Source organism: Peromyscus californicus, unplaced genomic scaffold (genome assembly GCF_007827085.1).
Source record: "Peromyscus californicus insignis strain IS unplaced genomic scaffold, ASM782708v3 Scaffold_8__1_contigs__length_139910024, whole genome shotgun sequence".
NCBI lineage: Eukaryota > Metazoa > Chordata > Mammalia > Rodentia > Cricetidae > Peromyscus > Peromyscus californicus.
In genome coordinates, this window is record NW_026294606.1 from 48,001,245 (window position 1) to 48,019,724 (window position 18,480).

Sequence of the window (18,480 nt, forward strand, 5' to 3'; positions counted from 1 at the left end):
CTCCTGGAAAATATGAACTAAAGTATTTTCATCCCAGATTGGGCAGGGATAACAAATTAAAGAAATGATTCTGTCCAAGTCTAGCTAGATGAACCAATGAGATTACAGGTTACTTATAGCTAGACACACAGATGATTTAAAGGCCCCTCCATCATGGGAAATCCCATTCGGCAAAAATGGCTCATAAAAGCCGCATCCATGAAGCTCCCTGCCTAACATCAACAGCACCTCCACCCAAGAATCTTCTTTCCCCCAGAAATTATTTACTGCTTATAATCTTGGATAAGACTTTGTGACATTGTAACTTTCTGAGCAGAGTCTTCTATGTTTCCCAAGCTTTCTGAGTTTCTTAGGTTTCCCTGGCTTCTTGAGTTACAAGCATCTCTCATTTCCATCCAGGAGAGAACATTCCAGTCCAGAGTAAAAATGTATACAACAGCATCAAAAATAAATCTCTCTGCCATAGACTTTTCATTTTAAGTTCTATCATTCAAAAACCTCAGGGCAGTTTTTACATGTCTTAGGAGCTGTAAAGGAAGATGGAACATAGAGTCAGATAATTGTAGGGAAGCCTAGCACAAGTCATGAGGGAGATTTTTTATAGTAGGTTTTTAAAAATAATTTTCTTTATTTTTTGAGATTATAATAAAATTACATCATTTCCTCCTTCCAAACACTCTCATGTACCCTCCCAGCTCTCTTTAAAATTCATGTCCATTTTTTCCTTCAGTAGTTTATATGTGTGTGTGTGTGTGTGTATCTGTGTGTGTGTGTCTGTGTCTGTGTATTCCTAAATACATAAATGTAATCTTCTCAGTCTTTATAATGTTACTTACATGTATGTATTATATTATTACAGGGCTGATAATTTAGTATTGCATAAGTGTGCTCTTCCTTGGAGAAGAGTATTTCTTCTTCTCTCAGCTTTCTGTAGCTGTCTATAGTTCTTTGTATGTATAGTATTGAAGCCTCCTGATCTTTTCCCTGGCACATTAACATGTAACATGTCCATTAGTGTTATCGTTGTTTAGCTCATGTTTATGTATCCACATTGGTAAAACTTCATGGTGTAACTTCTGACATTTCTAGAAAACACAGTCTCACAGCAAATCCATTTCTGACCCCTGTACAATAGGGTCTTTTCAAAAGGCTCTAAAAAGTGCTGCAAATGTTTTCATAGGCCCTGTGATCATTACACACCAGTCTGAAGGTTACTGCAGCCTCTTAGAGGGAACAATTAGTATTTCTAGTTCCTTTGACTTTGTAGTTTTGATAGAGGAATATGAATTTTTCACCAGTGTGGGAGGAGATTAGTCTTCAGTTAAGAGATTTCTTGCTAAGCTGTGCCTCCTGAGCTTTGATGCTAAAAGGGAAGATATTATAGATACTTCGTCTGTTTTTTCCTTTTTTATTGCTATGACACAAACAATTATAGGGCATGTTCTATGATAAATAATAGTAGGTCTTTATCCTAGAGACCAATAAAGTATATCTCATACACTCATTTTTGTCTATAATTAAAAATAGAAGCAAATAAATAGTATAAATCATCTTTCATCTCCCTTTATAATAGAAAGTCCAAGTGTTTATGAAGTCAGAAAGTGCTCTACAAAACTAGCTTAAACAAATCTCTGTACCGTCGTAGTTCCAACCATAAACGATGCCGACTGGTGATGCGGCGGCGTTTATCCCATGACCCGCTGGGCAGCTTCCGGGAAACCAAAGTCTTTGGGTTCCGGGGGGAGTATGGTTGCAAAGCTGAAACTTAAAGGAATTGACAGAAGGGAAAAACAAAATCTCTGTCACAACATCTCTCCAGACCTTTCAATGAAGAATAATATCAATAGTAAAATTTTCCCTGCTTCCCTAAGCAAAGGCTACATTTAAGAGCAAGAGATTGAACCAAAATCCAAAATAAAGCCAAAAGAAAAGGCAGTCTGGAAAATAGACAAATGGACAGTAGCTTCGAAGTGTTAGGCATCAGCTGGGACTCAGGTGTCTTCTTTCTGTTTAAGAAGCAGCAAACAGACTTTGCAGACAAAACCTTTTGATTCACTGGCTGAGAAACAGCTCCATAGCAGTAGAAGGGACAGTCTGAATCCACACCCTGACTTCTCACTTATTAGTTAAGTGACCACAGCAAACTCATAAACTTCTTAACTAACAAACGGAGGCACACTTACAAACGTACTTCATCCAGTGTCTGCTGTGTAACTGATGCTTGGTGGAAATACAAATTTTCTTTCTTTTATAAAAAATATTTGTATTAATTCTGTGACAATTTAATGCAACGAGTTTTGATCTTATTTAACCCCCACCCCAACTCTTCCCAGATCCACCAACCCCTTCCCCACTCACTTAACTTTACGTCCTCTTTCTTTCTTTTGCTTTTAAAACCATTGACGGAGTCTTAGTCAAAGACTCAAGTATGTGGTGTCTTCAGAAATAAGGTCTTACTGTCAAGTTCTGGAAGGTAACCAAAAGCATTCCCAACAGCCTGCAGTGTTTGGAGATCTATGGAACTTCACTGGTCAACAACTTCAAAAGAGAGAGCCCATTTTGGGCATGAGGCTTTTTATTTTTTAGCCTATGGTATCTACTAGGGGCATTGCCATCTATTATAAATAGACACCAATTGTCTTATCTCCCTCTTACCTTCACTGAAATGCAGGAAGAAAAAAAACCTCCAAATAAATAATATATAGGCTCTTCCCTGCAGATCTAGTAAAATGAGCTCACACTAATAAATCCTAAGGTAAACTACTCTTTGTTACATGGAAGGACATTAAAACGGAGTTTTGTTTTTTTTTTTTAAATAGGCCTCACTGTGCAGTTTGGCTGGCCTGGAACCATTGATGACCTGATATTCACAGAGATCCACCTGCCTTTGCCTACATAGTATTGTGATTGAAGATGTATACAACCACACCTGGTCTTAAAATGAAGATTTATTTTATTTTGAGACAAGGTCTAGTTATGAAGCCTTGGGTGGCCGGGAACTTGCTATGTAGACCAAGCTGGCCTGAAACTTACAGAGATTTGCCTGCATCTGCCTTCTGAGTACTGGGATTAAAGGTGTGTGCCACTATGCCCAGCTCAAATGGAGCTTTAAAGGAGATGTTTGAGGTGTGCAAGGATCTTCTTTGAAGAGGTTGGCATGCAAGGGAGCCTTGAAGCAGAAGGATGAAAGATATGAGTTGAACTCCACAGCACAAAGAGACAATAAAGGAGATGCTGCTGAGGGGAGCCATAAAGACAATTTCACAAAGTTTATACAAAGAGTCAAGAGACAGAAGCCCAGAGAAACTAGAGCAGGAGTTGAGCTTGTTTTGTTTCTTATAATTGAATATGAAGTGTCTTGCTCCCTGGATGGTGTCACTATTTGGGGGAATTGTGAAAACTTTGGGAAGTAAGGCCTCGCTGGATGAAGTGGGACCCATGGGTTGTGCCTGGGCCTCTTATTTGCTCTCAGCCTCCTGTTCACTACGTGCTTGTGCTGTGGGATGGTCTGTATGTCAAATGTGTTGCTGATTGGTCAATAAATAAATCACTGATTGGCCCGTGGCCAGGCAGGAAGTATAGGTGGGACAAGGAGGAGAATAGAGCTGGGAAGTGGAAGGCTGAGTCAGGGAGACACTGCCAGCCGCCATGATGAGAAACAGCATGTAAAGATGCCGGTAAGCCACGAGCCATGTGGCAAGGTATAGATTTATAGAAATGGATTAATTTAAGCTGTAAGAACAGTTAGCAAGAAGCCTGCCACGGCCATACAGTTTATAACCAATATAAGTCTCTGTGTTTACTTGGTCGGGTCTGAGCGGTGTGGGACTGGCAGGTGGCAGAGATTTATCCTGACTGTGGGCCAGGCAGGAAAACTCTAGCTACACAGAGAAACTAGAGCAGGAGCTGAGCTTGTTTTGTTTCTTATAATTGAATATGAAGTGTCTTGCTCCCTGGATGGTGTCACTATTTGGGGGAATTGTGAAAACTTTGGGAAGTAAGGCCTCGCTGGATGAAGTGGGCCTCATGGGGTGTGCCTGGGCCTCTTATTTGCTCTCAGCCTCCTGTTCACTACGTGCTTTCAATGACACAATGTTCTGTTTTACCATGGACCCAGAATCAAGGAGGCCAAGGACTATGGACAGAAATTTCTGGAAGTGAGCTAAATTATTTCTGGCTTTCACTTATTATTCTCTCAGGTATTTTGGCTATGGAAAACTAACACAATTTCCATATCTTAAAAGATTCTCTCAAAATTTTTGACTAAAGGAAGTACCAGAATCCCATAATTGGAATACTGCTTTAAGTAAGGCTGATACCCCTAACGCAACCCCCCCTCACACATTGTTCCCATATCCTAATAAAAGCCAGGCATAAATACCAGCACAATAATTTTGCCTAGTTGTAACTTTATTATTCCGTTAACAAAGATCTAATGAAGATTTTACATCTGCTAATCACCTTGTGAATAGCATTAGAAAGTGGACTGTTAGCTATGGCCTCTACCTCCCAATGACTGAGACCTGTAAATAACAAATGCAAGACAAAACAAAACAAAACCACACTAAAGTTCTGCATTTAGAAATAAGGACAGACCATGGCAAGAAAAACTAGTATAGATAGTTCTATATGATAGGCAACAAGGAAACCTTCTGGGAGGTATCTTCACCAGAACTGGAAACAATTACAAGTGTATCAGGCAGACCTCAAGGTAGGAATATGTGAAATAGCTATTCTAGGAGAGACAGATGAAGGCATTAAATAAAGCTATGGAAAGACCCCACTGGGGAGCATACAAAGGGCAGGATGTTTGACCATTTCATCTTGTGTGAAATAATCTGAACTATGCTTTACAAGACCAAAGGAAAGATCCTGGACAATTATAATCACATTTCCAGTATTGGAAGCATGGAGATAAGTTCAGAAGTTTAGGTTGTTATGAAGGAAACTGGTAAGTAGACTTTTCTAATAACCTGATAGTAGAAAAAGGTTTTATTTAAAGTAGGATTACCAGAAAATGAAAAGAAAGGAACAATACATAGTATTTTATAGACACAGAGGTGAGTGTGTGTGTGTGTGTGTGTGTGTGTGTGTGTGTGTGTGTGTGTGTGTTTCCAGTTAGTTTTTAAACAAGTTGACAAAAGCTGGAGTCATCTGGAAAGAGGGAACCTCAACTGAGAAAATGCCATCAGGTTGGCTTGTAGTCAAGTCTGTGAGGTGTTTTCTTCATTAATGATTGTTGTGAGAGAGCCCAGTTATCTTGTGGGTGAAGTCACCACTGGACAGGGGGTCTTGGGTTACATAAAAAACAATCTGAGCAAGCCACAGGAGCAAGCCAGTAAGGGGCATTCCTCCATGGTCTCTTCTTCAGTTCCGGCCTCCAGTTTTGCTTGAGTTCCAGCCTTGGCTTCCCTCAATGACAGATTGTGATCAGACCATGTAAGCCAGAAGCTCTTTCCTCCTCAAGTTGCTTTTGGACATGGTGTTTTATCACAGCAATAGAAAGCAAGCTAAGTCATATATGTGGAGAAAAATAAGAGCATAGCTATAACAGAAAGCAAACTAGGAGTGTATGTGGAGATAAGTAGCAGTATAGCTGTAAGGTGACTGGAATGAAAACAAAGAACTGAATCAAAGGTGGGGACTTATATGGACTACTGATAATAATGTGTTATAAAATACAAAAATGATTCATTTGCTTAATTACACCTGAGGTCTAAAGAAGAAATCAAAAGAAAGGGCAACAGCAGAAGAAAGAGGAAAAGGAAGAGGAATTCGAGGTAGAGAAAGAACAAGAAAGTTGAAAAGGAGGAAGAAAATAAAGGATATGATTTTTGCTTTTTATTGAATGTAGAATATGAGGGAGTCAAAGTCTACCAGCAGGCCTAGATTTTCATCTGTTTCAGCCCATTGTTTTGATGTTCATTATTGCATAGTCTAGAAGTTCAATATATTTGGTTTTGATGATACATGTGTATAAGTTGAAGACAATTAGAGCACCAATGTCTACATGAATATTAAAGAACCACAAAGCAGAAGGTGGAAAGTTGTGTTTCCTTCTGGAAACTTAGAAGATTAGTATTTAATGCTATTTAAGGTAATGCAAACAGTAAAGTCTACATTTTCATGTGCTCCTCCTCACAGAATCTACTCCTTGTCCAGCCGCTCTCTGCATCTTCATCAGGTTTGGCTTCTGTCTGTAATGCACAGGACGACTGTCTATCAGGACCACAATCAGTGGTAAGTCTTGGAGGAGGAAGGAGAACAAGGTAAAATCTTGACTTTCTGTTCTCTATCTATCTCAAACTTGATTGTTTAGATGAAGCTTAGAGCAAATTCCAAAAAGGCCTAAAGGGGTGTCATAGGGTTCTGTTTGTTAGAAATTATCCTTTCCATGTCTAGTTCTTCAAAACAGATACATGCAACCATGCGTTATATATTTTACGGAAAAGTGAGCTTCCAATGCAGCAATGTTCTAGGAAACCACTAAGGGTCCTCTGCTGATCTTTCCACTCAAATTCTGTCACCACTCAGACTTAGACTTCAGTTTCCAACTTAGATCTCACTTTTTTATTCCTACTAGCATTTGGTTTCAAATTTCTTTTTTTTTCTTGTGGACTATGGTTTACTTTGCTGCTTATCAATTCTTAGACTTTTTTCTTTCTTTCAGTTTCCCACACCCAGTCCCAACCTGAGAAACACTTGCTGGGCTACTGCATTCTATTTAGAGAAACTCATCTATCTTAGTAGATGTAAGAGACTGGAACATACAACAGAACTCTGATCTCCAAATTATGATCAGCCTTTGTAAGGGTAGTGTTGAAGCAAACCAAACAAAACAGAAGCCCCACTTCAAAAAGAATAAGAGATAGTTTATTCTGTAGCCAAGTTTGAGTGGCCATAATTTGAGTCAGTTTGTTGTTGTTGTTGTTGTTACAGTTGTTGTTGGTGGTTTTCAGATTCCCTTATATGAGCATTCCAGAACTCATTTTAAAGTTTTTCAATTGTTCTCCATTTCCATTTTCCTTTGTTGTGTCTTATTTAGTTTTGAACTGTTTATCTGACTAGATGCAGCAAGATATGGGCCTTATTCTATCAGATGTAAACTTAAATATCAGTAACTTTTAGTAGTAAGTGAGACACAATATTGCTGATTATTTTTTAATAGATTCTTAAAAGTATACTTATGAAAAAGAAATCCAAATCACAATCTCTTTCAATATTTTTAAATACCTAGTGTCAACACAAAATCACAACCGTCACCACAAAGGGAATGGGATATTTTATTCTGGAGCCAAATATGAGTGATGATGACTGAGGAACAAAGATTTAGGTTCTCCTAAAGTACACGTACCAAAGTGATAACAATTTGATGACACTTTTATAGAAAAGAAAGCTATGAAACAAGACACTTTTAAAACACATCAGTAGAAACATTGAGTAGTTGGGTTGAAGTGCAGACATCTAGGCTCTAGGCCTCAGATTCTAGTTGAGAGTATTATTACCCTTTGGTTTGTAGAAGCTATGTGTTTGTTTATACATTCAAAAGGATTTTCCTGGGCTGGAGAGACAGCTCAGTAGTTAAGATCATTTGCTGTTCTTCAGGATGATCTTTGTTCGATTCCTAGTATCCATGCCAGATGGCTCACAAGCACCTATAAATTCAGCTCCCAGGGATCCTACACCTTCTTATGGCCTTTGAGGACATCTGTACACACACACACACACACACACACACACACACACACACACACACACACACACACGGGAGTACATACACATATACAAGTAAATACAACATAAGTAAATCTTTTTTTAAAGGTTAATTGCAAAGATATAAGCTTAGATACAGGGGAGGACCATAAAAATAGCCCAAGGTAACTTGGATCTAGACTTGTAACATCTTGAACATTGCACAATAAGTTCTGATTTGCTCATTAGCCTAGCAGGAGGTTCAGTGGAAGGTGTGTACAGTCTCTTCCCAAGAACTTTTGTTCACACTGAAAACTGATGTAAGTGAAGCCATTTATTTTCTTCCATAGCATCATATGGAAATATCTCTCATTCTTAGTTAATAGAGCTAAAACAAAGAATAAAAAATAATTGTTGCTTTCCTTTTACTGAAGTTCAAATTGTTGATTATTTGGTGAAGGGCTGGCCTTAGAGATCTATAAAAGAAGAAATCTCTAAAGCACTTTGCTTTGTGTCAAGCCAAATTTCAAAAGACTGGTGCTATTGTAAAAACAACACTGTAAAAAGGTGAGAAAATCAGTTTTTAATCAGCTACATGCTTTTACAAAGTAATTAAAACTATCCATACATTAAATACATAATTGATCTTCCTAGGAATTTACTCACAAGGACAAATTTCTATTGATAAAATTCTCCCACAATAGAAAGTGAAATCGTCCCATGAATTATGGAGAGCCTGCTCCTTGTGCAGCTCTTTAATTGTAGCTGATAGGGCTGCTGCTTCCAATGCTCCTAATGCACTGGTTCTTGAATTATTAATGGGTCTCCAACCTCAGCACATTTGCCACTGGAGCCTATTCCTTCAGTGTCAAACCTTCCGTATTGCAGCAGGCTAGGTCCAGAGACATGACTAGCAAGGTTTCAGTTTTATATTATCGTTGTTATTATTTTATATATGATATACACTCCAAGATACAATATGAATTTTAATGACATGGGTTGAAACTTCTGCTTGCAATGCTTTAAGATTTCAGGGACTATTTCTAGTCTACCTCCAAATTTAAGTATGAATTTACTTTAATACTAGCTAAGCTTATAAAACATGTTCTCTAAATCCTCCCATGTTCAATCTCCTCTAGTACCTGAACCCAGATAAATTTATTAGGGTGCACAATATATTGGGGAATACAATATCACCACACTGAATGACAAAAAGAAATTTAAAAAAAAAGGGAAGGACATGACTGCTCCTGGGTGTGGTGGGGGAGAAGATTTATTGTAGATAAAAGGGAAATCATAGCCAGAGGCAGGGACATCTGGGAAAGTCCAGAGTGAACATGACCCTGAACATGACCCTCTCTCATGTAGGGAAAGGGAAAGAGGAGCACCAGAAGACCAGGAGGGTAAAGGGTAGACCCAAAAGGTGAAAGGGCTGGGTAACCAAAATGGTTGGATTATACAGCGAGGGGCTGGTGGAAGAAGGGCAATTCATTCCCTGGGCTGGAGAAGTTTAGGGTAGTGGATGGGGTATGCCAGCCATACCTGTAACAGGTAGGAACTGAGGGATTCTGGGAGAACCTGGGCCAGGTCTACTTTGATATATTAAATAGGCACCTCAGATAGCCATTTGTCCTGGGTTTGAGTCCTAACAGTACCTCAGATGAAATCTGAGAGAGAGAAAAAAAATCTGATTCTTTTTATTCTTTTAAAGACTTGGAGAAATATTTGTCTCAAAACAAAGAGGGGTTTTAGAGCCTGGAATTGAATATGGCCATTAGGTTATGCTCAGCTGACCATGGGATATGCTACAAAAGAGCCCCCATAAGATAAAACAAAGCTAGACAGCCAATACAAATGGAAAGGCTCACTACCCAGTAACTTTCCAACTATCTGCTGATCTACCTCCATCTTTTCTGTTGCTAGAAAGGAAGCACACACAACAAGTTGCTATCCTGGGCATAATCATAAGGGCACTTTGTGAATGTGACCCAGAACATCTTGGGCAGATGCCAGGCCATCTGATGCTGATGCTTACCAGAGAATCAGGAGCAGAATGTAAACTACTGACCGCTTCTATTCTACAGAAAGAGACTCTGACCCAGGAAGCAGGAGTATGGCTCAGATAGCTGCAGGTCACTTTTTCCTAGGGGCCTGTGCTGTCCAGTCAGAAGAATTCACTACCTGAGGCTGAGGATTAAATCACCATCACCTCCTTGTTTACATCAGGAAAACTAGAGAGAGCTGGATCAATCCCCAGGGTAGAAAGTGTTCTGCTGTCTCCAGGGATTTTCTGCCCAGTGTAGAATATGATATTTGCCAAATTTGTGAACATAATGAGCTGCCCAGAAAGATGCCGGCTAGTGAGGGAATTCCAGGCTAATTGAACCTGCCTGTTAAATGTGTCCCAGATTAGTTCAACCCTGACTGCAAAAAGGATAAAAAGGCAGTCATGTTTAAAGAACATCATCTCTATATTTTTAGTACACTTGTTTGTGCAATGGACAATGACTTGCAAAACTAATGAAGTCTGCAGCTCTGGGGTCCTAAAATAGTTCCTTTTCTATTCTCAGCACAAGTTACCAAAGGGACATACTTATTTTAGACTTGAATGTCCAAAAATGTATGATAGCCACCCTGCTACACATGGTTGACTTCACTGAGAGAACTCTATTTTCTCATTTTCATTTTACCTATTATTTTCCTCCACTGAAATGATTTTCCTGGATCTTCAATGAGGAGTCTTGAACATGTGACTATGAAAACGATGAAGACTACAATCAGATTAATCTTTTGAAGCGTATCTTGAGTAATATATTCTCTTTTCCGCAGCCTTCACTTTCTTCTTTGCATCCCTAGAAGGGATTTTCGGAGTGGCTTTGAAGCTGTCTGTGAAATGCACCCACAGTGTGATCCCTCCTCTCTGCCCTGAGAACAACTGCATGCCTTGCTCCCTGGCTCTGTTTCTTCCTCAGGCCTCCTCTTGGCGGAGGTGAAGCTTTGCTCATGCCTGCCTTTCTCTTACTTTTCTGCCTCTAATGATCATTATCCAAACCAGAAATATAAAATACTAATGAATACAATGCTCATCAAAATGAAAAATGCCATTCACAAGTATTTTTGAAAAGACAGAAAATTCACAACCTGAATTTGGTTTTGACTTTGAATTCAAAGTCAAATTTTGTGTCCTTTAAGGTACTTTGAATTTTATCCAGTCCTTTTCAAGTGTTAGATACATTAATGAGCCATTGTCACACTGGTGCTATTCGGCAAACCGCTGCACAGCCAGTGTTAGGTAACAAAAAAAATGGCTGACCAGTGAGTTGTGTAGGATGTGACTAGCCTCGAACTAGGCCAAGTGGTGGGTGCAAGACAGTTCCCACTATTTCTCATTCTTCAAGAAATGGTAAACTAAGTACAGGTAATGATGAACACAAGTGCAATAGGACAATACAGCCACTCAATGCATTTTAAGTCTTTTGGGACATCTGTTACATACCAACCAAAGTAAGTCACAGGCCAAATCCATGTGTGGCAATATAATTAGATACAAACAAACTAGAGCCAGGAAGTAAAGAATTGAGAAAATAAGTCAGTCTACCATATTAGAACTTTTCCTTATAGTGTCCTTGACAACTTTCAACAGAAAACACACAAATATAAATTAACAAAATTTAATTAACACACTAGGTTAAATATTATGGCACCTTTAAACAACATTTGAATAAATTCTCCTTCCTCCTCATTCCCCACCCTGCACATCCTTGTTACCTCCTTGCAGTCTTCACCATCCCAGTCTCTTTTCCTCTTCTGTGTCCCATATGACCTTTTGCTCATTATATGTCCTTTCTAATTTCCTATTTTTTTTTTTTTTTTTTGCACGGTAGCAACTTTTATTGGGGGTTGGGGATCAGTCCTTGGCCGCGGCCTTCCTCATGGCGGCCAGCACGTTGCTTAGCTCCTCCCGCTTCCTCTTGGCACGGATGTGCGTGCCCACCCTCTTCTTGATGAACTTGAGCGCCTGCTTGTCCTTGGACACCTTGAGCAGCTCTATGGCGCACCGCTCGTAGGGCGCGAAGCAGCACACCTCCCGGATCATGTCCCGCACGAACTTGGTGTGCTTGGTGAGGCGCCCGCGCCGCCAGCTGTGTCTCGGCTTGCTGACGTTCTTCGTCACCTTGTCACCTTGTGGCACTTGTTGAGGCCCACGGCCATGGAGTAGCGCAGGGCCATGGCTGGTGCTCTCCGATGGCGGCCGCGACAGGAAGCCTAATTTCCTATTTTCACTCTCTTGGTTTCCTTTCTAGTTTTTTAGGCTTTACACTCATTTACATATATATTGTATTATATGTATAATAACACATTATATTGTAAAGAACTTCTACAACTAGAATCTGCACATGAGCAAGAAGATGCAGTTTTATTTCTGAGTGTAGACTGCCTCATGAAATATACTTTCTAGATCCATCCATCTTCCTAAAATTTTTATTTTTCTTTGGAAATGAATAAAATTCCATTGTGTATATGGAATGTACCATATATGAATTATCTATTCACCTGTTGACAGGCATGTAGGGTACCTTGCCATAAGTAGAGCAACAATAAATACGGATGTACAGATACTTCTGCAGTAGGATATGGAATCCTTAGGGTGCATGCCCTGAAGTTGTATAGTTGGGCCACACGGAGGAGTTTTTATTTTTAACCACCCCCACCAGCTTTTAGGAACTTAATTCTGCTTCCACCTGTTTTTTCCCCTTTGCCTGTATGTCTGCAGAGCAGCTCAGGACCAGCCAGTGGTGACTCCAACCCTCTTAGTGGCCTGTGCTGTGGGAGCTGTTGGCCAATCCTTAGTGGCTGGCTGGGCACTTCAGTCCTCAGCAGGGAACTGCTGAAGGGCACAGAGGGCATCTGCACACCCTCAGACCAGTCGGACACCTCTGGCTGAGCATCAGTGAACTCAGGAGCTGGCACGTTCCATTTGTCCTGAAATTCCTCCTTGGTCACAGCTTTCTCAGCAGCAGCCTGCTCATCCTTCTCAATCTCCATGTCTCAGTAGAAGTAGAAATCAGATAACTTCCCATGGGTGCTCACAGGAGATAATGCTACATGCGTGGAGTATTCTCCAGCCAGTATCCACCACACCAAACCCACTGAATGAGCTCCCTTGTTACATGGGATGGAAATGTCCATGTAGTGCAGAGGAGAGTTTGTGTTATACAGAGAAGCAGTGGTCAGGTTGACATAAGATGCCTCTGTGAGGGACTGGTGGTAAGCCCCCAGGGTCAGTCACCACTAGAAGCCATGGCTCCCTGGAGGCTGTTTGGACCTGGTCAGTGAAGGTCCTAGGCATGAAGCGGCCAGCAATTGGAGTGACTCCAGGGGCGTCAGTGAACTTCAGCATATATATATTTGCTGTGGGATGTTCTGTATGTTAAATGTGTTGCTCTGATTGGTTAATAAATAAAACACTGATTGGCCAGTAGCCAGGCAGGAAGTATAGGTGGGACAAGGAGAGAGGAGAATTCTGGGAGGAGGACAGCTCAGACAGGGACACTGCCAGCCGCCATGATGAGAAGGAGATATTAAGATACCGGTAAGCCATGAGCCACATGGCAACTTATGGATTAATTGAAATGGGTTGATTTAAGATATAAGAACAGTTAGCAAGAAGCCTGCCACGGCCATACAGTTTAAAAGTAATATAAGTCTCTGTGTGTTTACTTGGTTGGATCTGAGCAGCTGCGGGACTGGCGGGTGAGAGAGATTTGTCCTGACCGTGGGCCAGGCAGGACTGGAGAAAATTCCATATATATATGACAGAGAAAACTTTTGAATCTTTTAAACATGAAAACTTATTTTGAATAAAGTTTCTTTTTTGTTATGATTGTTTGCTTACCTTAATCCCTACCTTATTCAAAATAAGTTTTCATGTTTAAAAGATGTATATATGTATGTATATGTATACATGTATACACACATTATATATATGCATATATATATATATATATATATATATATATATATATATATATATATATATATGAGCAAGAGAGATTCTTATTCAGTATAATTTGGATAAAGCAAAAGTATCTGGTTTTTAAATTAACCTTTAACTCCATTTACTCTAACTAGAGATGTGCAAAGATTTGAGACAACTCTTCTTACCCAAATTATACAAAAGACATCACTAGTAACAACATTCATATCTTAAGTGCTGATGTTTCCTGATTAAATGAATATCTAAGATGTTGTAGTGGTTTGAATAGGTATGACTCCCATAGACTCATGTGTTTGAATGCTCGGCCCAAAGGGAGTGGCACTATACGGTGGTGTGGCCTTGTTGGAGTAGGTGTGGCCTTGTTGGAGGAAGTGTGTTAATGTGGGGTAGGCTTTGAGGTTTCATATGTGCTCAAGCAACACACCCAAAGTAATACTAGTTCATAGTTACTTCTGTTGCCTGTGGATCAAGGTATAGCTCCTTCTCCAGCACCATGTCTTCATGCACACTGCCATGAAGATAATGGACCAAACCTGAAACTGTAAGGCAGCTCTAATTAAATGTTTTCATATAAAAATTGCCATGATCATGGTGTTTCTTTGCAGCAATAGAAACTGTAACTAAGACAGAAATTAGTACCAGGGACTGGGTTATTGCTGTGATAGGCTTGACCATGCTTTTGTTTGGAGGAATTTGGACTTTGGGAGTTTGGGTTAGGAGAGCAGTAGAAAGCTTTAAGCACTGTTTAATGGGCCAAACTGGTAGGAACATGGAAGACAGTAGTGCTGAGAATGACTGAAACTGTGGGGGCTGGCTCAAGAGGTTTCAGAGGAGAAGAATTTTAGTATGTTGTCTAGAGATTGTTCTTGTGATACTTTGGTGAAGAATGTGGCTGCTTTTTGCCCTTGTCTGAAAAGTTAGTCTGAGGATAAAGTGAAGAGATTTGAATTAACTTCGTTGCCAAGGGAAATCTTAAAGCAGTGTAGTATAGACTCTGTCATATAGTTATTGCATTCACTCTTATGAAGATCTATAATGAAAAGGAGCAAGCAGAACAAGGAAAAATACAAAATGTACATTTTGAGGAGAAAAGGGGGACCAGGAAGTGGAATTAAACTAAGTCCTATATTCAAGGAGATAAACAGATTAAGAAATGGAATAAAGGGTGTGGTAACCTCAGGGAAAGACTCCACCCAGACAAGCTTCCAAGTTGTAAAAACAAAAAGCTTAGAGCCAGGTGTGGTGGTGCACACATTTAATTCTAGTACTTGGAAGGCAAAAGCTGTCAGATCTCTGAGTTTGAGATCAACAGAGTGAGTTCCAGGACATTCAAGCTTAGGCAGTGAAGAAAAGCATTGAAAACAGAAAGTTGATGAAGATGTAACTGAACAAGGGGGCTGTGTTACAGCCTCAGCAAGCAGCAGAAATTGGCAGTTTTAGCCATGTGGTTCTGGCTTCAGAGTCAAAAACTGAAAAAAAGGGGTATAGAATCTTCCTCTAAAGCTAAGGAAAGCTGCTGAGGGCATTTGTGTATCAGGAGTGTCCCTGGGTGGAGGCCAAGAGAGACCATTTTATGAAGCTGTGAAGTTGAAGCCTGGATTGCCTTGAAGACCCTAAGATGCTGGAGATGTCAGAACTATGGAAAACCTGCCAAGTAGAGCTGCTAACAGGGAGTAGAACCAGCCCAAGAGAAAGGAGTGTGTTGCAATCAACAAAGCTGAAAAGAGTTGGAGATTGAAGAGTGTTTTAACATCAGACATGAAAATACAGAGTTTGGAGTTTGTCCAGCTCATTTTTTGGTCTTGCTCTGGTCCGATATTTCTTCACTATCCTCCCTTCCCTATATTTTAGAAAGATAATGTATATCCTGTACCATTAAATGTTAGAAATATGTGATCTGTATTTTGATTTTGATTTTGATTTTTTGGGGATTAGAGTTCAAGAGACTGAATGAATCTCAGAGAGACTTTGAACTTTGGACTTTTAAACATTGTTGAGACTGTGATAGATTATGGAGACTTTTGAAGTTGGACTAAATGCATTTTGCATTATGTTATGGTTACAAGCCTGTGGGGGCCAGGGAGTAGAATGTGATGGTTTGAATAGGTATGACCCCCATAGACTCAAGTATTTGAATGCTCGATCCATAGGGAGTGGCACTATTAGGAGGTGTGGCCTTGTTGGAGTAGATGTGGCCTTGTTGGAGGAAGTGTGTTACTGTGGAGGCAGGCTTTGAGGTCTCATATATGCTCAAGCCACACCCAAAGTGACAGTTTACAGTTGCTTCTGCTGCCTGTGGATCAAGATGCAGAACTCTCAGCTCCTTCTCCAGCACCATATCTTCCTGCACACTGTCATGGACTATACCTCTGAAACTAATAAGCTGGGATTAAAAAATTAAACAATATTTTTTTCTTTTTGCAAAGAAAATGACAATACCACAGTGACTCCTTTCAGATCCCATTTCTAACTATATAAGTAGGATAGTTCATAGACTGCAAATAACTATGAATACAGGGACAAACATACAGTCAATCTAGTATTTTTTTTTTTTTTTTTTTTTGGTTTTTCGAGACAGGGTTTCTCTGTGTAGCTTTGCGCCTTTCCTGGATCTCGCGCTGTAGACCAGGCTGGCCTCGAACTCACAGAGATCCGCCTGGCTCTGCCTCCCGAGTGCTGGGATTAAAGGTGTGCGCCACCAACGCCCGGCTAGTATTTTTTAAATATGTAAATTTTAGTTATTTAAAATGTATGTCTTCTTCATCTGTTACCTTCACTCCATTAGGCCAAACTGTGTTTTTGATTATTTTAACTGTAGGCATAATAATCCTATTATTCTATGTTATATGTAAATGTTACATTAGGTACAGAGGGCATATGGAAAGAAATCAGATCCAGATCATGATATGGCATGATCCAGGGGTTGGTATCTTAATGGCTTTACCAGCTCTTCCTCTTTCCTGAAGACTGCTGCCCTGTCTACTCCTCAGTTGTATCTACATCAGATCCTAGGAATGAGCTTCCTAGATAGGAAGGACTTTATAATACTTAATAAATATATGTGTTCCTCTCTATGTACAAAATGTGATGCTTGGTCAGCAAGGGAAACTGTCAACAAGAATTAGTGGAAAGAAGCTGTGTGTGCAGAGACCGATTGACTGACTGTTTAAAAACTGCAGTGCTATGGAGAGATTAAAATGTTTCAGGTCCAATGACTAATTACCTTATTTCTGGCTAACTTTAGATCCCTGAATAACCATTCCTTGCTAATCTCTGTACCAGAACTAACATCATTTGACTAACAGATAAAAATTCTTTTAGAATCTATTAACTAGCAGACCCCTAGCTTCCACCAACCCAAAAGCTGAGATTGTCATTAGATAGCATCTGAGACCTATAGAAAAACTTCCCCCATCTTGTGGTAACAACCTTTTTGATGCACCCACCACTGTATTTTAAACATATCTTAATTTATGACTTTCTTTGTTCTGTAAAGCTATAAAATTTCATGAAATTCCCTCCACATTGGAACATGGAATTTGGGGGTAACATAAATCTGAGTTCTTAGGTGACTCAAAATGGCCCTAGAATAAACTGTGTCTTATTCTCTTTAAGATGAGAGCTACATTTTTTTTTGCACTGACAATAGAAATAGCAAAAATAGAGAAAGAACAGGGGAAAGTTCTGAAAGAGACACTGGTCTACTGTAGAATACTACACAGGACACAGTAAATGAGACAAAACAACAGCTTACAGAATGGGAAAAGATCTTCACCAACCCCACATCTAACAGAGGGCTGATCTGCAAAATATATAAAGAACTCAAGAAACTAGACATCAAAATACCAAACAATCCAATTAAAAAGTGGGCTACAGAGCTAAACAGAGAATTCTCAACAGAAGAATCTCAAATAGCTGAAAGACATTTAAGGAACTGCTCCCCATCCTTAGTCATCATGGAAATGCAAATCAAAATGACTCTGAAATACCTACCATCTTACACCTGTCAGAATGGCTAAGATCAAAAACACAGATGGCAACTTACATTGGAGAGGATGTGGAGCAAGGGAAACACTCCTCCACTGTTGGTGGGAGTACAAACTTGTACAGCCACTTTGGAAATCAGTATGGCAACTTCTCAGAAAATTGGGAATCAATCTACCTCAAGACCCAAGGGTACCACTCTTGGGCATATACCCAAGAGATGCTCAATCATATCACAAGGACACTTGCTCAACTATGTTCATAGCAGCATTATTCATAATAGCCAGAACCTGGAAACAACCTAGATGCCCCTCAACTGAAGAATGGATAAAGAAAATGTGATACATATATACAATGGAGTACTACTCAGCAGTAAAAAAGCAATAACATTATGAAATTTGCAGGCAAATAGATGGAACTGGAAAAATATCATGCTGAGTGAGATAACCCAGACTCAGAAAGACAAACATGGTATGTACTCACTCATAAGTGGATACTAGATGTAAAGCAAAGGATAACCAGACTACAACCCACAGCTTCAGAGAAGCTAGCTAACAAGGAGGACCCTAAGAGGGACAGATGCATGGATTGCCCCGGAAAGGGGAAATCTCCTGAGTAAACTGGGAGTGGGGCGGGGGAGGGCAAAGGTAGGGGTGGGGTTTGAGAACATAAGGAAACAGGATGGTGGAGCTGGATCAGGGACAGAGTGGAAGAGCAATGAAAGAGATATCTTAATAGAGGGAGGCATCATGGGGTTATGGAGAAACCTGGTGCTAGGGAAGTTCCCAGGAATCACAAGGATGACC

At 40.0% G+C, this 18,480-nt stretch overlaps 2 pseudogenes; both read right to left on the reverse strand.

Moving 5' to 3' along the window:
* Positions 1–11,599: 11,599 nt before the first annotated feature.
* LOC128104525 (60S ribosomal protein L36-like) lies at positions 11,600–11,937 on the reverse strand (annotated as a pseudogene).
* LOC128103785 (40S ribosomal protein SA-like) lies at positions 11,775–13,526 on the reverse strand (annotated as a pseudogene).
* Positions 13,527–18,480: the final 4,954 nt, after the last annotated feature.